Raw genomic sequence first — 21,667 nt, forward strand, 5'->3', positions numbered from 1 at the left:
GGCTTCCTCTAAACCCAAGAGGACGTGTACTGGGGTTTTCTTCATCTCAACAGTCGTGCCTCAAGAAAGAGGCTCGGGATAGGATATTTTGGGATATTTTTATTAGCGTAAGAAAGAAGTCAAGAAACCATTTTCAGTGGATAGGAAATAAAGTAGTTTAGCTAGCTGCGTAATAAATGTATTTCTCTACGTACAGGCGTGTCAAACTCAATTTCACGAGGGCCAATTTGCATAGATGTAAAAAAAATATCTATCTACTGATAAACTGACATTTTAAGGCAATCATACATTTTAATTTACCTTGTCGCGGCCACATAAAATGACATGCCGGGCCAGATTTCGCCCCAGGGCCTTGAGTTTGACACATGTGCTCTACGACAAACGCACAAAACATACAGGAAAACAGCTAAGATACTGAAATGATGCTTTGTTCTTAAGTCTTTTGTTTGGTCATAAAGTAGTTTAGCTAGCTGCGTAATAACAGTAATAAGTTAAATGTATTTCTCGACGTACAGGCGTCTCAAACGATTTCACGAGGGTCAATTTGTATAGATGTAAAAAAAATATGACTGTGTATCTGCCCATCGACTGATAAACTGACATTTTAAGACAATCATACATTTTAATTTACCTTGTCGCGGCCACATAAAATGACATGCCGGGCCAGATTTCGCCCCTGGGCCTTGAGTTTGACACATGTGCGCTACGACAAACGCACAAAACATACAGGAAAACGGCTAAGATAGTGAAGTGATGCTTTGTTCTTAAGTCTTTTGTTGCTGTAAATGTAAATGAAAAAGCTGACCACGTTGCCGGTTTGACTTTATAGCTTTTGTGCGTTTGTGACCGCACCGGCGCCTCGTGCACGCTCCCTGCGGTTTGTTTACCGCGGGCCGTGATTGTCGCAGATGTTCGGTAATGGATCTCCACATGCGTGTTCCTCCATATCATTTCCCCGCAGGTGCTTCCAAACCTTGTTCCGAACCTTATAAGTTATTTCTGCGGCTTTATGAACTTAATGTGAGTCTGAAAACTCTGTGAAAGTTTTAAAAATGTCACTAAGGAAAACGTCAAACTTTAAAATGAAACAAATTGATCTTGTGCCTCAGTCTTGACCTGGACCGAAGTCGACCCTTATAACATGAAAAACGTTGATTCACTGGTATCTTCATTCATATTTGTGTTGCCGTTTCTTACGTAACACATTTATTTGCGCTGCACTTTATGCTAAAAATCCAGTACTTCACAGTTGTGCAGTACACAGTCAGTTTGGGGTGACCCTCTCTCCACCGGGACGCTCCAAACGGGCGCACATCTCCAGTGGCCGGTCCCCGTTCAGGCTCCTTTGGTCCTAAACTGGAGGTCAGGAGGTTTACAGCAAATGTTTGTGTTTTCAAAATGGCGTCTCCTTTACTTCACCTTAAATGAGCCACGAGGATGAAGTGAGACGCAGGTTTACACTTTCACTGTTTGGATAAAATGGACGGACGCACAAAAGTCGTCCGGACACGACACTGAGCTCGTGTGACGAAAACATGTGTCTGATTCTGTCTTTTATGTGTCTGTCTGTATATTTTGATCATGTTCTGATTAAATGGAATAAGTGTGTGTTGTCGTACATACCATAAGTGTGTGTCGTTGTAAGCAGAATAAGTGTGTGTCGTTCTAAATACCATAATATGTGTTGTAGTAAATACCATAAGTGTGTGTTGTAGTAAATACCATAAGTGTGTGTTGTCGTAAATACCATAAGTGTGTGTTGTCGTAAATACCATAAGTGTGTGTTGTTATAAGCAGAATAAGTGTGTGTTGTCGTAAATATAAGTGTGTGTTGTTGTAAGTAGAATAAACATGTTGTCGTAAATACCATAAGTGTATGTTGTTATAAGCAGAATAAGTGTGTGTTGTCGTAAATACCATAAGTGTATGTTGTTATAAGCAGAATAAGTGTGTGTTGTCGTAAATACCATAAGTGTGTGTTGTTATAAGCAGAATAAGTGTGTGTTGTCGTAAATATCATAAGTGTGTGTTGTTGTAAATACCATAAGTGTGTGTCGTTGTAAATACCATAAGTGTGTGTTGTCGTAAATATAAGTGTGTGTTGTTGTAAGTAGAATAAACACATGTTGTCATAAATACCATAAGTGTGTGTTGTCGTAAATACCATAAGTGTGTGTTGTTGTAAGTAGAATAAACACATGTTGTCGTAAATACCATAAGTGTGTGTTGTCGGTCCTAAACTTCCACATGAGTTGTCAGATAGACGTGCCCACCAGCCCGTTCCTCGGTTCCTCGGTTCCTCCGGGCTCTTAACACCCGCGGCACGTGCGTGATGAACACAGCCTGTTGTAACGCGGCGTCTGTTTGTCTCGTCGAGCGCAGTGACCAAAACAGATCGGATCCGTCCATTTGCAGAGCCAGTAAACACACACATCTGCAGCGGTGTCGGCGCACACCTTTACACAAACTATGTTCATCTACTACCGGATACTCCGTTCTTTCGTTTTCCCTCGACTTTTTTTTCTCCTCTGCCCATTCTTCTACCTTCTCTATCTTTTCTGTTGCCTGGGTAACAGTTACCGATAGAGACCAGGCCTTCAGGGAACAAAAGAGAAGGTGCAGAAGGAAGAGGATTATTGAATAATTGTGTTCTTGCGCCCGGGTGCATGCAAAGATGTTTAGAGATAGAATGATGTATGCGCCGCGAAAGCCCTGAGTCTAGTGAAAGGTCGTCACTTTGAATGGGATGTTTTTTATTACGAGAGTGACCTTGCGCTGGTGAACTAGCCTCAAAACCGACAAGAAAAAATGTGTTCATCCAAAAGAGATTCTGTATGGATTTTTATTTCACCCTGGAGTCTTGAATACGATCGTTGCTTAGGAAAAAAAAATCTTTAGCCATAAGAATTATTTATGTGTCAGGATGATTAGGGTTGCTGATGTTTTTGTGCGCGCGTTTGTGTTTTTATCTTTACTCTTAACGTCACGTACAGTACAGTATACGGTTGGGACGTTGCTAAATGATAAAATGTCGTTATTTGAGCCTCAAGTGTCTGCGTTTTTTTAGATAAAGTATGTCTCAAAAGACTTAAAGGCGCATCTCCAACGTGCAGCGTCGAAGCTAACATCCTCGACTGAATACGAAATCATCTGCTGACCCATAAACGCACCGCTGTATCTGCAAAACCTGATCTTCAAACCGCATCCTCAGATCTTCAGGTGGCTCCTTCAGGTCCACACACGAGGCTCCGTACAATCGGGACGGCGCGTTTTGTTCAGCTGCGCCACGACTCCATGAAATTGCCTCCCTGCCCCGCTGAAGAAAACCTTATTGTTGATGTTTTCTTTTAGCAGTTAGTATTGGTTTAAAGTTCCTGTTTTATTGCAGCACTCTGAGATTCTACGGAATGAACAGCGCATTATAAATAAAATTCATTATTAATATTATTGTCCGCAGCATCTCCAGGGCTTTCCAAGTTGCTCGCCAAAAGATTTCTGAAATACCGTGACTGTAAAAGTATCGTTTTGATGTTTAACTTTGCGAACGAACAGATGGGATGCAGTTAGACGCCTATAAAACATAAACCATTATCCATTTAAGGCTCGCCATGGCGCTAATATTTACTCAAATTAGTATCTCTCTGGTGTTGTCGTTTCGTAAAAGTAGCTCACGGGAGGGAAAACGTTGGAAAACCTTGGCGTAAAACCATGCAAAACATCGATCTACTGTGACTTTCTACTAATTGTTAATGTAATATATGTATTTTTTAAGTCCATACGCTATTAACGGTCTGGCTCTGTGTGTTTCGTGTTAGCATTCGCGCGATCCCTTTGCCAAAAACTACGCTACTAAAAGGCTCTGGCTGAAGTGAAGCTGCAAAAGAAACAGCTTTGCTAATGTATGCCGTCCTCAGTCCACTATAGTCTGATTCCCGGCTTAACTATATTTACTGTTGGGAATTAGTCAATGCCCAGAGCATACTTAATTAACCTCTTTGAACTGCTGAGATAACGCTGTGTGCCCTGCCATTCCAAACCAACTTAAACTGGCGCACTCATCAAGCTCTCCTCATCTCTTCATCTGCTTCTATATTGTTATTGATTCATTCTCGCTTGTGTTGTTCTCCTAATAGCCATTTAAAGCGCGGTGATTAAAGTCTCAGGGAAAATTCCTCATTAATGTATAGTTAAAGTGCTCTTTTCTCCTTTTAGCGCTAGCAGATGTGTTTGGCTCGCAGCTATCAATGACTCACGCGCCAATTGGGAACATCTGTGCGTTTCGATGGGCGCTCCGAGTGTCATGCGTTAGCGGCTAAATCGAGTGGAGCGCGTTGACGTCGCCGAAGCCCCGTGGCCGTCCGTTGGTCCGTTCACTCGCTCGACCGGACACGGGGAAGAGGTGCTGCTTTAAATCGTGTGCGGAGGAGTCGCTGGAGATGAGACGTGGGGAGGAAGGTGGTGGTGGTGTCTTTGATTGGCGCGTCGAGGAGTCCTGTCGCGTCGGGCTGCTCGTGTTCTCTGTTCTCACACGCTGTTGTCGTGGAAACTCCGGGCCGACAGCTGCGGCGCAAATAAAGGCCGCAGTCGGAGCGGAGCGATGGGGAATAAAACCTGTACTGAAGTCCCATCTGTTTGAGCTGGAGCTACGACCGCGGCGCCGTCACACTCGGTTTTATCAATAATACTGTAATTGTGGTTGTTCGGTGCACGCTATGATAGAAAGTGTATGTTTACGTGACCGTACGTAAAGTATAATTACACAAAATTGACCGTGCAGCCTTGGTCCTCCAGCCGCTTCTTCTGTATTTTTGTTTCCTCTCCGTGTGACCTTCGCCTCGCCGCTCGTATAAATTCAAGGTTTGACCGCTGTCTCTTCGATTCCTGAATCCAAAATTGGGACGATGCCAGTCATCTATGGTAACCTCATGATTAAAGTGTCGTTTTGTTATTATTTTCGCCTTTATTTACATCCGTGATTATATTTTACTCCCGTTTAAGTCGATATTGAGGTGCGACGTTCCATTGGAGGGACTATGCGTCTCTGGACTGGCCTTGGGGTCTCATCGGAGGATCTGGAGGACGTGTCTGGGGTGAGGGAAGTTTAGAAGTTCCTCAGACCCAGCCCTGGATAAGCAGAAGAAAATGGATGGATGTTCTGTTGTTTTAGTTTATCGATGTGAAGATGTCGAGATGTTTTACTCCGTCATCTTCTTTCCGTCATTTGGGCTGGACCGATAAATCGTCATATTTATTTTGTACTTTTGTATAAACCATCACAAACTACACAAAAAAAACACAACCGGTCACACTTAGACCCTTTAAGAAATGTGGCAGCAATCGTACATTTTGCGACACATCGTAGTGAGCAAAACGGTTAAGATTAAATCCAAAAAAAAGTTCGTTATCCTCCCAAATCTGTAGTTTCTCTTCATTTTGTGCTGCTTCATAAAAACACACGGACGCAATTCATAGAAGCGACTGATCTTGACTGGGCGAAAATGATGAATAATCTTCTCTGACGTCTAAATAATCTGTTTTTCCGCTCACCATTAGTTTGTGAAAAGCTTCGGGAATTGCAGGCCAACATTTTAGGTATTTAAAAACATGCTCAAAGGAGTTTTATCATGTTTTTGGTCATTCCGAGCTGCACAAATGAGTAACTTCAGTCCTATCCTTCCCCGTCTTTAGGGTTTACGTTGGTTCTGTGGTGTTACGTTTGAGTTTATGCGGCATAAATATAACACCGCGTCACATAAAGACATTCCTGCCGCTCTGTATCATGCCTAAAAACTTCTCCCTCACCAAAAGGTAGCGGTCACATCTGGCAATAGCACCGTTTTTGAAGCTCCTTCGTTTGTAAAAAGCTCCACATTTGAAGTGTATTTGCATAAACTCACTCTTTGGTAATAGACAACCTTCAGAAGTGTTAATACTTTGTTTATTCCCATGAACTCCCCTAAATTCTCTGAAATTGTGATGAAATTTCCCCGGCTTTTGAAACTTCCCGAAAACACTGCCGCGCTAGTTTCGCGTTAGTCGGTCCCTCGAATTGTTTCTACGTAACGGCGGAGTCTTTATGAGCGGCTGTTTTGCCACACGCTGATCTCATCCACGCTATTGTCAACTCTGTGATGCCTGTGGCTTTAGTAAATAAAAAATCCATTTCCTGTACCTTTCATTGTCGAGACCTCCCTTTTTTTCCTCAAACAAAGTCCCCCCAAGGGCCTCATTGCACCGGCTCTCTTATTGCCTTGTTATCAAGAACTGTGGCAAGCCTATATTGGCCCCTTGTGACTCCACTGCAAATATTGGCATTGCCTTTCTAATCATATTTCCCTCAGTAAAATGTCACTGATGAAGGTGTGCGTGCGTGTGTGTGTGTGCGCGTGTACAGCTCACCCGCTCGCCGTCGCTGTAGCAATATCATGTTTTATCTGCCCGGTTAACAGCTAATGAAAGAGCCATAATGCTGCGCGGGCTGGGGGTTTGGACTTACAGGATGGGGGCTCTTGTGCTATCTTCTTTTCCAGCAGCCCTAATTTACCACTATAATGAGCGAGCAGCCGTGCATGGTCATCAGCCAATTATATTTGGTTACCGTGCAAACAGTGAGCATCATGGGATGTCATTATATGCAGAAATATAGCCAGGCTCTATTACTATGCAACGGGAAGAAACAAATGCTAGCTATTATCTCCAAATGTGAGCGCGCGCGAGGAGCCGGAGCTGGGCAGTCGCGCGCCGGGAACTGGATCGAGAATCGTCAGTTGTGATGTACCGCGCCGGTGCGTTTTAGCTTCTCGATTATGAAGTACGATGAGCTTAAAACGAGTACTGTCGGTCGGCTTTCTACTTTGTTTTACGGTTTTGCGCGGACAGATGTGACGTCAAATTGAGCCGCTGCTTTGTGTTCGTCTGCGTAATCCGTCCCGTCCGTCCGTCCGTCGTCCAGGTCTGATCCATCGCGAAAGAGAAATAAAATCTGCCAACTGGACCAAACGATGTAGCGGTGAAGACGTTTAGCTGCTCGTCCTAGCCGTTTCTTCAGTTCTGGTCACATCACTGCTGGACACTGCCTTATATCTGTCTGAAGGAGGCGCTAACGTCACTGAAACTCAAAACTCTATTGGTTACAGTTTATATTTGTAAGCTAGGTGTGTTATGCTACGCTAAGTGTGCACTGTGCGTACTTAGCATAGCCTCAAACGTCATCTATCCACCATCTATAACTGTATCCTCAAACCCAAAGCAAAACGAAGAGAACAAAGGCAGCAACAGGGCTAGCCAGGATGCTAATAAGTGTGAAATCACTCATTAGAGACTTGAATGACTATGCTAACTATGACCGGAACTGAAGAATGAGCAGCCAAACGTCTTCACTCCTGCAACGTTTGGTCCAGTTGACAGATTTTATTTCTTTTTTTGCTTTTTATTCCAGTGTTTCAGTCTCTTTCAGATGTTTTACCACAGATTTGAGTTGGAGTCTCAAGAAGAAGCTCGACTGCGTACGTTTGACTCACTGCGGCGTGTTGCTTTTCCTTGTGTTCTAAATGTTCTACTCAAAGATAAGTTTTTCTGATCATTCTGGTGTTACGTGTATCAGCTCAAATACAAAGGTTTCACTGGGTCAGGGCTCCAGACGGCGTTATCCCGCCTCAGATCGCCTCGTGCAGAGATGATGGACTATTGAGCCGTGACAAAGAGGAGGATTTTAAGGCGGAAATGAAGGCATAGCACTTAGGGCCATGAAAAAGCGGGACAGTGCTGGTATTATGGGAATTTATATTAGGTTTCATTGAGACAAAATGGAAAGGTCAACCCTGTGCTTCCGCAGGAGATTTATACTCGCTTTTCTATCAGACTGTAATCAGATTTTATTATTAGGGATGGGCTTTTGGTCAATGCAATTTCTTTGCTGATTTAAATAGTTTTCAATACTTCTGCTAGAATTTTGAGCTGCACTAAAACAAAGAACAGAAGCAGCAGTAGCAGCGTCGTGTCTCTGTGGATTATCTACAGGTCAGTTCTGTTTCAGTGAAGCTGAAGCCTGGGACACTGCAGGTTTGGCTGTAAATAGGTGGAGACTTGTATTTTCACTGTTTGCAGTCGGCTCGGGTTCTGCAGATGGAAATTAGCTTTAGCTCAATCTGGTGTAAAGCGTCTCTTCTTTATGAGATTAATGTGTTTGCACATGGGCCCTGTGAAAATAAACACTAAACTAAACCTATTCAAATAATTACTCAAGTACTTATACATAAAGTATAAACACATACAATGTACACATACTTTTACTGTTTAAAGTTTTATGTTTTCTTTTGAACAGATGCACTGAATGATTTAAGAGTTTGAATATTTGAAACATATTTGAAGTCTTGTATTACTGCATTATTCATTTCATTCTTTTCTGTAATTTCTTTAAACTGTTTTATGTTCTGCGGGTGTCTGTTCTGTTAATCCACATCTTTGTGCGTCAGATACATATGCGACACAAGTAACAATAGAGATAAATGTGTTAATGGCTTTGCCAAAGGCAGAGACAAATGGGGAAATGCAAAATGGTTTCAGATAAATTAATTTGACAGAGAAAATATACGACTAAAAACACGTCCATCTGCCTGAGAGATACAATTAAAACTATAGGTACACAACAGATACACAACAGACACACAACAGACACACAACAGATACACCACAGACACACAACAGATACACCACAGACACACAACAGACACACAAAAGACACGCAACAGACACACAACAGACACACAAAAGACACGCAACAGACACACAACAGACACACAACAGATACACAACAGGTACACAACAGACACGCAACAGATAAACAACAGATACACAACAGATACACAACAGGTACACAACAGACACGCAACAGATACACAACAGACACACAACAGACACACAACAGATACACAACAGACACACAACAGATACACAACAGATACACAACAGACACACAACAGGTACACAACAGGTACACAACAGGTACACAACAGATACACAACAGGTACACAACAGACACACAACAGAATCACAACAGACACACAACAGACACACAACAGGTACACAACAGACACACAACAGACACACAACAGACACACAACAGAATCACAACAGACACACAACAGATACACAACAGACACACAACAGACACATAACAGGTACACAACAGACACACAACAGAATCACAACAGATACACAACAGAATCACAACAGATACACAACAGATACACAACAGACACACAACAGATACACAACAGGTACACAACAGATACACAACTCTCCACCCACAGGAGCTACAGATAAAGGGAGTGTAAACTGTGACCTCAGAGCAGTGATAAAAACACCAACATGAACCGCTCCACCCTCCTCTCTGAATATGTTTAGAGCCCTGTGTGAAAAAAACACACATTTGTGTAAAAAAGTGTAAAAATCCCCAAAATCTCCAAAAATCCATCCATTACAGTCACAGACTTCGTATGAAGAAGTTAAATTCTAAAAGCTGCGCTGTGGTGTAATTCTGTTGTGTGTATAATGTGTATTTCATTATGTGTCTTTAAAAAAATCATGCAAGAACAGTCTGTGTGTGGGGGTGTATGTGTGTGTGGGTGGGGGTGTGTATGTGTGGGGGTGTGTTTGTGCGTGTGCATGTGTATATGTATAATGAACATTTGTGTGTGTGTGTTTGTGCGTGTGCATGTGTATATGTATAATGAACATATGTGTTTGTGTGTGTGTGTGTATAATGCACATATGGGGGTGTGTTTGTGTGTGTGTGTGTATAATGCACATATGTGTGTGTGTCTGTGTGTGTGTGTATAATGCACACATGTACACACTTCCTCCAAGGTGAATTAGTTGGAGCACGAGCCTTGAACATTGAGCCAAGTTCTGTCGTTCACGCTGAGAGCTGTGGAGGGGCAGACGGAGGGGAGAGCAGCTGCTCAGACACATGCCATTTTAACACCCCGCTGGGGGAAAGGACACGAGAAATCCACACGGACACAGCACACGGAGAGGATGAGAGAGACGGAGAGACTGAGGGACTGAGAGAGGGACGGAGAGACTGAGAGAGGGACGGAGAGAGGGATGGAGAGAGGGACGGAGAGACTGAGAGAGGAGTCAAGAGACTGAGAGAGGGACAGCGAGAGGGACGGAGAGACGGACGGAGAGACTGAGAGAGGGGCTGAGAGACTGAGAGAGGGACGGAGAGACTGAGAGAGGGGCTAGGAGAGGAGCTGAGAGAGGGACGGAGAGAGGGACGGAGAGACTGAGAGAGGGGCTGAGAGACTGAGAGAGGGGCTGATAGAGGAACTGAGAGAGAGGCTGAGAGAGACAACGAGAGAGGGGTCGAGAGAGGGACTGAGAGAGGGGATAAGAGAGGGACAGAGAGAGAGACTGAGAAAGGGACAGAGAGAGGGGCTCAGAGAGGGACTGAGAGAGAAACTGAGAGAGAGACTGAGAGAGGGGCTGAGAGACGCAGGTAACAGTCCAAAGGTTTTCATAAGAAATCCAGCTCACGGAGGCCTTTTCTTTGCACAATCTGGAGTTTGTTTTTCCATATCCTGTTTTTCATTTGTGCGATAGTGCAGTGTGTGAGGATCATTAACTTTGGCCTGAGGGGCGGAGGGCGAGCGTCACTGGAGACGGAGGGCGAGCGTCACTGGGGGAAGAGGTCGAGCGTCACTGGAGACAGAGGTCGAGCGTCCCTGGAGATAGAGGGCGAGCGTCACTGGAGACAGAGGGCGAGCGTCACTGGAGACAGAGGGCGAGCGTCACTGGGGGCAGAGGGCGAGCGTCACTGGGGGCAGAGGGCGAGCGTCACTGGGGGCAGAGGGCGAGCGTCACCGGGGGCAGAGGGCGAGCGTCACAGAGGTCAAGCGTCACTGGGGGCAGAGGGCGAGCGTCACTGGGGGCGGAGGGCGAGCGTCACTGGAGACAGAGGGCGAGCGTCACCGGAGGCGGAGGGCGAGCGTCACTGGGGGCAGAGGGCGAGCGTCACTGGAGACAGAGGGCGAGCGTCACTGGGGTCAGAGGGCAAGCGTCGCCGGAGGCAGAGGGCGAGCGTCACCGGAGGCGGAGGGCGAGCGTCACTGGGGTCAGAGGGCGAGCGTCACTGGAGGCAGAGGGCGAGCGTCGCTGGAGGCAGAGGGCGAGCGTCGCTGGAGGCAGAGGGCGAGCGTCGCTGGAGGCAGAGGGCGAGCGTCACAGGAGGCAGAGGGCGAGCGTCACCGGGGGCAGAGGGCGAGCGTCACCGGAGGCAGAGGGCGAGCGTCACCGGGGGCAGAGGGCGAGCGTCACCGGGGGCAGAGGGCGAGCGTCACCGGGGGCAGAGGGCGAGCGTCACCGGGGGCAGAGGGCGAGCGTCACCGGAGGCAGAGGGCGAGCGTCACCGGGGGCAGAGGGCGAGCGTCACCGGGGGCAGAGGGCGAGCGTCACCGGGGGCAGAGGGCGAGCGTCACCGGGGGAAGAGGTCGAGCGTCACTGGAGACAGAGGGCGAGCGTCACTGGAGGCAGAGGGCGAGCGTCACTGGGGGAAGAGGTCGAGCGTCACTGGAGACAGAGGTCGAGCGTCCCTGGAGATAGAGGGCGAGCGTCACTGGAGACAGAGGGCGAGCGTCACTGGAGACAGAGGGCGAGCGTCACTGGGGGCAGAGGGCGAGCGTCACTGGGGGCAGAGGGCGAGCGTCACTGGGGGAAGAGGTCGAGCGTCACTGGAGACAGAGGTCGAGCGTCCCTGGAGATAGAGGGCGAGCGTCACTGGAGACAGAGGGCGAGCGTCACTGGAGACAGAGGGCGAGCGTCACTGGGGGCAGAGGGCGAGCGTCACTGGGGGCAGAGGGCGAGCGTCACTGGGGGCAGAGGGCGAGCGTCACCGGGGGCAGAGGGCGAGCGTCACAGAGGTCAAGCGTCACTGGGGGCAGAGGGCGAGCGTCACTGGGGGCGGAGGGCGAGCGTCACTGGAGACAGAGGGCGAGCGTCACTGGAGACAGAGGGCGAGCGTCACTGGAGGCAGAGGGCGAGCGTCACCGGGGGCAGAGGGTGAGCGTCACCGGAGGCAGAGGGCGAGCGTCACCGGGGGCAGAGGGCGAGCGTCACCGGAGGCAGAGGGCGAGCGTCACCGGAGGCAGAGGGCGAGCGTCACCGGGGGCAGAGGGCGAGCGTCACCGGGGGCAGAGGGCGAGCGTCACCGGGGGCAGAGGGCGAGCGTCACCGGAGGCAGAGGGCGAGCGTCACCGGGGGCAGAGGGCGAGCGTCACCGGGGGCAGAGGGCGAGCGTCACCGGGGGCAGAGGGCGAGCGTCACCGGGGGCAGAGGGCGAGCGTCACCGGGGGCAGAGGGCGAGCGTCACCGGAGACAGAGGGCGAGCGTCACCGGAGACAGAGGGCGAGCGTCACCGGGGGCAGAGGGCGAGCGTCACCGGAGACAGAGGGCGAGCGTCACCGGAGACAGAGGGCGAGCGTCACCGGAGACAGAGGGCGAGCGTCACCGGAGACAGAGGGCGAGCGTCACCGAAGGCAGAGGGCGAGCGTCACCGGGGGCAGAGGGCGAGCGTCACCGTAGACGGAGGGCGAGCGTCACCGTAGACGGAGGGCGAGCGTCACCGGGGACGGAGGGCGAGCGTCACTGGGGTCAGAGGGCGAGCGTCACCGGGGTCAGAGGGCGAGCGTCACTGGAGACAGAGGGCGAGCGTCACTGGGAGCGTCACTGGAGACAGAGGGCGAGCGTCACTGGAGACAGAAGGCGAGCGTCACTGGAGACAGAGGGCGAGCGTCACCGAAGGCAGAGGGCGAGCGTCACCGAAGGCAGAGGGCGAGCGTCACCGAAGGCAGAGGGCGAGCGTCACCGAAGGCAGAGGGCGAGCGTCACCGGGGGGCAGAGGGCGAGCGTCACCGGGGTCAGAGGGCGAGCGTCACCGGGGTCAGAGGGCGAGCGTCACCGGGGTCAGAGGGCGAGCGTCACCGGAGACAGGGCGAGCGTCACCGGAGGCAGAGGGCGAGCGTCACTGGGGTCAGAGGGCGAGCGTCACTGGGGTCAGAGGGCGAGCGTCACTGGAGACGGGGGGCGAGCGTCACCGGGGGCGATGGTCGAGCGTCACCGGGGGCGGAGGGCGAGCGTCACCGGAGACAGAGGGCGAGCGTCACTGGAGACAGAGGGCGAGCGTCACTATAGACAGAGGGCGAGCGTCACCGAAGGCAGAGGGCGAGCGTCACCGGAGACAGAGGGCGAGCGTCAGTGGGGACATTTTGGCTAATTCCTGCTTTATGTCCTAACTCTTGATTAACTTATTATTATTATTATTATTATTATTATTATTATTATTATTATTATTATATTATTATTATTATTATATTATTATTATATTATATTATTATATTAAAGGGCTTGGACTTGTCCCACACTGAACAAACTGTGCCAAACTGAACACAGCAGAATAAACACGATTCTGAGAGTAACAGCTGATTATTGAGAGTTACTATCCTTTAGTTACGATTGTAAGTTTAATAAAGTGTTCTTATTAAGCCACACTTATCTTTTAACCAGCTGTTTCATTTTTTATTTAACTATAAAAGTCTTTAAAGCATCTGTCGGGACATCTGCTTCTCCACAGCTCTCTGTCTGTGCACTGGGATAAATAGAAATATCACACAAATCCAATGTAAGCTGTATTTTAGCCCCAGGTCTAAAGCGCACAAATCCCAGTTAGACATCATAATTAGTCGGAGCTGATTTAGAGTAAAGCAGCACAACTTGAGCAGTACTACAGTCTGAGTACAATCTGCAGGGCGACAGCGGTGTTAACGAGCGGCGAGCGAACACCTGCTAATTAAAGTTGAGTTAATACCACAAAGGAACGACGACTGCAAAAGTTTAGAATAATAACTGTCTGAAAAATGTTTGAAAATATCATAATGCAGGATAAAAACTAAGTAAATACAGTATTCGTAATAAAACTTTGTAAATATATTTGTATATAATTTATCGGCAAATACGTTAAAACATACATGTCAAACTCGGGCCCGGGGACAAATCTGGCCCGCAGTGTAATTATATTTGGCCCCTGAAGATCATATCGAACGTGCATTAGAGCTGCGCCGCTGGTATATAACTCATGTACCACTAATACTACAAATCCCATAATGCTTTGCTAATACGTGTGTGTAGAGACCAGTAAGTTCCCGTCTTTTTTCTGTTGAGACTCATTAGCAAACAAGCTACTGGTGACCTCAGCTAAAAGAATAACTACAGAAAAAGACATAATCTGTTTTATTTATTCTTTTATTTCATATTTAGTTTCTCTGTGTTTGTGATATTCAGTTCGAGCTGTTCTGGATTTTGTCTTTAAGTTTGTTTCCAGATGAAAAGGTTAAACATTAAACATCAGGACCAGTCAATTTCTCGATAAATATTGAGTTTAGTCTGTGAATTTGTCTCAGTTTTTTAATTTTGGCCCAGTGTGAGTTTGAGTTTGACGTCCCTGGATTAAAAGCTTTTATATCATGATCATTATTAAAGTTTCTGAAAGTTTAAAAATGTTCTGAATTTGAATCGTTATAATTTTAATATTATGAACAGATTCCATATTTAAACAGCTGTTAAAGTTTTGTACTTTATTATAAGTGAAAACAATAATGATCCAGAAGAGAAAAAGGGCCACGAACGATTATTGTCGACCCTTTTTATCAAAATCGTCCCTTCCCTGATGCAAAAGTAAATCTTTTTCTATCTCCCATTGGTGAGTGATGTTTATAAAACTACTGTTTCTGCAGTGATGTTTTTAATAAAGGTGAGTTTATTTATACAGCGCAATTAGTACAAAGTAATTAGAAGGGCTTTACACAATAAGAAACACATTAAAATCACAATACAACAAATCAAAACATGAATAATCATCATCAAATTAACACTGAAAGACAAAGAGGCAGAATAAAACCTGTTCAGTCACAGCAGAAAAACAGAACTGAGTCTGGATTTAAACATCGTCAAAGTCCAGGCCTGAGTCACATCTTCAGGAAGAATGATCAGGTTTTAATTGAACAAAACTGAAACACTGATTCACCAGGTTTAGTCCTGGTTTAGTCCTGGTTTAGTTCCGGTTTAGTTCCGTTTTAGTTCCGGTTTAGCCCTGGTTTAGTCCTGGTTTACTCCTGCTTTAGTCCCGGTTTAGTCCCGCTTTAGTCCTGGTTTAGTTCCAGTTTAGTTCCGGTTCAGTCCCGTTTTAGTTCCGGTTTAGCCCTGGTTTAGTCCTGGTTTACTCCTGCTTTAGTCCCGGTTTAGTCCCGCTTTAGTCCTGGTTTAGTTCCAGTTTAGTTCCGGTTCAGTCCCGGTTCCGTCCCGGTTTCGTCCCGGTTTCGTCCCGGTTTCGTCCCGGTTTCATCCCAGTTTCGTCCCGGTTCCGTCCCGGTTTCATCCCGGTTCAGTCCCGGCTCCGTCCCGGTTCCGTCCCGGTTGAGTCTCGGTTTCATCCCAGTTTTATCCCGGTTTCATCCAGGTTTAGTCCCGGTTTCGTCCCGGTTTAGTCCCGGTTTAGTCCTGCGTTAGTCCCGGTTTAGTCCTGCGTTAGTCCCGGTTTCGTCTCGGTTTCATCCCGGTTCAGTCACGTGGAACCGCTCAACACCAATGATCTTGAGCGGTTTCACGTGTGCTTAAATTGAACACACCTGATTGGACGGCTCTGCGTTTGGCCTAAGTCTCAGAATGTTGTGACCAGACTGTAAATCTTCTTTCAGTTTGGATTTACCAGGCTATTACGTCCTCAGAGGTCGAGTGTGGAGGTCACAGCTGATCTGCCGCTCGCACAAACCGCTGTCCTTTAACGTAAAAATAAAACCTTTTAGTAAATCTGTGTAATCCCTCAGCCGTCCAGGTCTGGCTTTACCTTTTAACGAGTAGTGCACCTTTAAAACGCAACACGCAACACAAAATGCTAACTTTTCTATGGATGCGTTATTGTTTTACAGAGAAAGTCCCACAGTTTGGCATTAAACATGTTTCTATTGGATTTAACCAATTACAGACATTTTTATTGCTGAAAAACAAACTTGAAAATGACCCATTCTTACTTTGAGCATCGTCTCTCCACAGATGTGACCTGCAACTTAGCCCGGTGATGTCGACCGCTTGTCTCCATGGAGATTTATATATTAATGGTATACTGTGGAACAGACCAGGCCAGGGGTCGTGACCTTTAACCCCCATTTGTAGCTGGTTTCCACGGAAAAGAAAACACTGAGAGCCACAAATACTTCTCTAAAATGAAGATAACACTGTATATATTGTTGTTTTTTTACCTTTACACTTTACAAAAACTAAAGTATTCGCTAAATATCTGTATAAATATTTTCTGTGGTTAATGTGACGTCTGCTCTTGACCCTCTGCAGCGTCTGCGTCTGCGTCTGTCTGAAGTTTCACGTTTCAGGACTGTGGCTGTGTCTGTGAGGCCTGACGTTTGTTTTTCACATAGTTCATGATGGAGAAAAGCTGCTCACAGACAAATGTGGATCTGAACCTCCACACGACTCCAACCGCAGATTTATTCGTGTTTATATCGGTGTCGGTGATGGGTAAACCGGCTCCCGTGAGTGTGACGCTTATTTTTGTGAAAATAATGGGAAAGTATTTTTATTTTAATATTTCAAGATCACAATAATCTTCCAATTTCGAACTACAATTAAAAACGAATTAACACAAATAAAACCCACTTTAATTAAATACTTATAATTTATTTTCCCAAGCCGCGAGGAGCCACAGTGTAAGAGTTGCCGACCTCTTCCAGAAAAGTTACATAGCGCACCTTTAAAGTAAATGATGGCACATAAATGTAATATAAGAAAAACACCTCGACACTTTCACTTGAAGAATCGGGCGTGAACGAGGTGAAAGTGGTTTAAAAGACGCCTATTCACGTAAATGTTGTGGCGAAGAGCATCTTTTTCAGCGGTGCAGCTCAATACGATGCAAAGAAGAAAATAATCAGGCAGAAGTCGGTAAAGACATACTAGAGGAGAAGGGAATTATGGGACTTCCAGCTGCTTTCACTTAGGTCTAAAGCGAGGCGGGGGATTTGTAGGTCTGGAGATGAACAGAAAACCAATTTCCCCTCATGGCTACATCTGCCACTGTGAATTTATATGGCCGTTGTGCTCAAAAAGGCAGAATAGATGTGATCAAACATCAGGGGGAATTGAGCAAGACACGTAATAGAAAGAAGAGGCGGGAACAGAAAGGAGGGAAGTGTCCAGGAATAACGCGACGCACTGACAAAAGGACGTTATGGACACGGTTACAGAAAGATAAACGCTTAACCAGGAACTTTACGGCTTCAACCGACTCCGATTCTTCTCAACTCGTTTTTTTTAGACACAAACGCAACCGATTTAGGAGCGATCACCGTGACACCGCAGCCGTTTCTCGATCCACATCCTCGGAAAACCCGCTCCAAACAACACTCAACCGTGGCTGTTTGTGGGGCAGTTTGTCTCTACTACCTTCTGCAGTTGTGTCCTTACGCAAGACACTTAGACACTTACTTTTTGCGTCATTTGCCTCAACTTTTTAGACGTACCGCTGCCGTAAAACAACAAAAAAGCACCAATATTTCGAATTCAAAGGCGTATAATTTGTACAGCTGGAGCTAAAGTCGCATTGTATTGTAAATTCGCTGATCATTTTTTTGTGAGGAAAAGGTTTGAACGACGCTGAACAACATTTTTATCCGGCTGGTATTCGCGTTATTGAATGCCAGACTTACATCGCCATTTCTCAGCGAAACTGCAGAGTCACGGAATGTCAGTGCATTATCACTCTGCCTCCAAAATGAAACATAAGCTGTCACGGGCTTCATTCTTCACGGGGACTGGATGTGCGATTGTGGGGCTAAAGGGAGTTTGTGGCAGTGTGTTTCTGCAAAAGCTGCCACCCCGCTCAAGATGAATGCAGTCGGTGGGCGCTACCAGTCGTCCCCGTGCTTCCCGCTTCCAGATTGTGATTTATGGACAGCCGGCAGTCCAGGATTTCTAATTTGAAGCCGGTTTGTTTTCCTACATATAGATGGAATTTTAAATGCGGTGATGAATGGGCGCCCGTGCTGTTTATATTGATTATACTGTGGTGATGCAGTGTGTGGTATGTGCCAGCTTCAAGACGACTATTTTTAACGGTGATTCTGCGTTTTTACACCGAAAAAACACATCCCACCAGTTTATTTTTATGAAGTACGGGTAGTTAAAGCTCCTGTGTGTAACTTTCTAGCCAAAAAAATAGACTAAAATCAAAGCGCGTTCATCCTATTTATCATTTTAATTATTTTGGTTTGGTTTTATAGCGCTGAAACTTTACTCTGAGCGGCCTTGCATCTTATTTTCTTATTTTATTTATTTGTAAAAGGGCAGAACATGTTCATAAACATTTAAAAAATATAAATATGCAAAGATTATTATCGCCACTGTGGCTAATTTCCATCTTCAGTTGCTCGACAGGTTGATTTTAAACAGTTTACAGGAAAAAGAAGAGCAACAATAACACAAAAAGTGAAGTTAGTTAAAAGTGCTTGATATAATCTTCCACAGTATGGCATTAAACATATGTATCTCCATGGAGAGTGTTCCGAAGTTTGGTTTTAACTTTTTATTTCCATGTGATCCTGCAGGTAATGTGCCAGTTTTTTAAAGCAAGATCTGTTCTGCTGAATCGACTTTTCAGAAATTTAAACCGCGTTGTATTTGTTTCCTCTCACTGACCCACACTTTGTATCTGGAGTGATTCATGCGCTCTATTTCCTTCTTTAATGATCAAACTTACGTGCGGTGGCTCTATTTCCTTCTTTAATTGTCAAACGTACCTGCGGTGGCTCTATTTCCTTCTTTAATGGTCAAACGTACGTGCAGTGGCTCTATTTCCTTCTTTGATGGTCAAACTTACGTGCGATGGCTCTATTTCCTTCTTTAATTGTCAAACGTACCTGCGGTGGCTCTATTTCCTTCTTTAATGGTCAAACGTATCCTTCTTTAATGGTCAAACGTACGTGCGGTGGCTCTATTTCCTTCTTTAATGGTCAAACTTACGTGCGGTGGCTCTATTTCCTTCTTTAATGGTCAAACTTACGTGCGGTGGCTCTATTTCCTTCTTTAATGGTCAAACTTACGTGCGGTGGCTCTATTTCCTTCTTTAATGGTCAAACTTACGTGCAGTGGCTCTATTTTTTCTTTGATGCATTTCTTTGTTTGTTTTCCATGACGAGGCTGTGCAAATGCGCAACATGACTTTTTTTCAGCGCATAATCTTTCTCCACGTCTGTCTCACTTTTGAACCATCGCCTATTTTCAAGACGCCATATTGATGATCAACTCCCGTTCATAACCTGCACCGGTACACGCCCATCACTGTGACGTACACGCCCCCTACTATGATATACACGCCCACTGTGACGTACACGCCCCTCACTGCGACGTACACGCCTCCCACAGTGACGTACACGCCCCTCACAGTGACGTACACGCCCACTGCCCTGCACTTCTTTCATTCTCGAATTTAATTTTAAATTTCGGCGATACTCGACAGTTTTCCATTGAGTTGCTAATCGCCGCGAGACTCTTTGCTCTGATGATGTTTACTGTTTACGCCGACGTCAGCTCCCATTGGACGCCGCAGTTTTCTAACGCGGAAATGAGCAGACTTCTTTCTTTTATTAAGTCGTTTGATGAATATTGCAATTTAAAATAATAATAACGATCCACGGGCGTCATCGATTATAACTATATTTACAGACACAAGCACAGTACGTCTTCTTTAAGTCATATTCTGGGCGTGAAAGGCGTGCTCAATGTCTTCAGCATAAACATTAAATATCAAGTTTGTTTTTTTAAAATCAATAAATATAGTTGATTTTCAGACACTTTATAAACGTGCAGGAGTGTATAAAAGCCACTGCGCCTCTGTTTTCGAAGGCCCTGCTCTGCCTTTCTTTCCCATTCCCGGCGCAGATCTGACCTGAAATGTAATCGCAGGGACTTGAATGTTTCTCTGGTGGCAAGAAATTGAATGAACCATGAAGCAATGCCAGGGCTGTTGTTGTGAGATCATAGCGAGTGTTTTGAGGAGGGGGAAAAAGCTTGAAACAGAGGGCACCAGCAAGGCCACATGGACCGGTGGTGTGTGCAGCTCTGCTTCTAGATGATTTGATACAAGGGGAAATTACTTTTTTTAGACTGGCTGCTGTGAACGTTCGAGTGTGTGGTTTTTGGACACAATAGAACGAACACGAAGTTTAGAATTTTAGTAGGTGGGGTGTAACTTTAGATGATGGGGGGCTTTGCTGAAGTGTTGTGAATGTGAAACCTCATATTTTTGTTTACTAAAATGCTATATTCTACACCTCTGACAACAATATTGATGCTTTCGTAATGTTTTGCTACTTATTCAACCAGATAGAACGTGATTTAGACCAGATTTGTCGTTCTAAATCGGTGGTTCCCTACTTTTTTTGTCCTCCTAAACCTTTTCTCACACTCTCAGAACTCCCTCTGGTTCTAGACAGTATGTTATTTAATTATTGCTAATATACATGTTTGTTTTAATGATGCCAGTGTCAAAAATGCTCAAATGCATGTTTAAGTTCACTCTAAGAACAGAAAAGAAAAATCAAATCCATCAACTGGACAAAACGTTGTTGGAGTAAAGACGTTTGGCTGCTTCTTCTTCAGTTCTGGTCAGATTTCTGCTGGACACTGCCTTATGTCTGTGTTCAGAGAGAAGCAAACTACACTGAAACTACCAGCCTCACCAGCTAAATTTGAAAAGAAAATGCATTTTGTACATTTATAAGCTGCACTTGAATATAAGCCGCATGTTACAGATATTGTTGTAACATGAGATATTTACACAGAAAGACGACGGTACACTGAGTTTTTTACAGATTTTTTATTTAAGACATGCTTTTTTTTCAAACTGTATCTGAAAGTTGGCACCAACACGACATCAACACGAGATTAACACACCTGCACGTTTAGAAAATAAAACAGCACCAACACGGGGCATCTGCTTTTATTTCCTCTGAAAGCTTTTGTCGTCTTTTTACATTGACTAAGTTCTTCCTGCTGCCGCCTCCAACGTCACACCATCGTTTCCTTAATACCAAACTTACATGCGGTGGCTCTATTTCCTTCTTTAATGGTCAAACTTACGCGCGCCGGCTCTATTTCCTTCTTTAATGGTCAAACTTGCGTGCGGTGGCTCTTTTTCCTTCTTTAACGGTCAAACTTACGTGCGGCGGCTCTATTTCCTTCTTTAACGGTCAAACTTACGTGCGGTGGCTCTGTTTCCTTCTTTAACGGTCAAACTTACGTGCGGTGGCTCTGTTTCCTTCTTTAACGGTCAAACTTACGTGCTGCGGCTCTATTTCCTTCTTTAACGGTCAAACTTACGCGCGGCGGCTCTTTTTCCTTCTTTAATGGTCAAACTTACGCGCGGCGGCTCTATTTCCTTCTTTAACGGTCAAACTCACGCGCGGCAGCTCTATTTTCTTCTTTAACGGTCAAACTTACATGCGGTGGCTCTATTTCCTTCTTTAATGGTCAAACTTATGCGCGGTGGCTCTATTTCCTTCTTTAACAGTCAAACTTACGCGTGGCGGATCTATTTCCTTCTTTA

At 45.7% G+C, this 21,667-nt stretch overlaps 1 protein-coding gene across 1 annotated transcript in view; it reads left to right on the forward strand.

Annotated features, from left to right (window-relative positions):
* LOC117391777 (astrotactin-2-like) overlaps positions 1 to 21,667 on the forward strand; it is a 305,935-nt gene that overhangs the window by 59,682 nt on the left and 224,586 nt on the right. The gene's annotated exons all lie outside the window — the stretch shown is intronic.

This window comes from Periophthalmus magnuspinnatus, chromosome 23 (genome assembly GCF_009829125.3).
Source record: "Periophthalmus magnuspinnatus isolate fPerMag1 chromosome 23, fPerMag1.2.pri, whole genome shotgun sequence".
Classification (NCBI taxonomy): domain Eukaryota; kingdom Metazoa; phylum Chordata; class Actinopteri; order Gobiiformes; family Gobiidae; genus Periophthalmus; species Periophthalmus magnuspinnatus.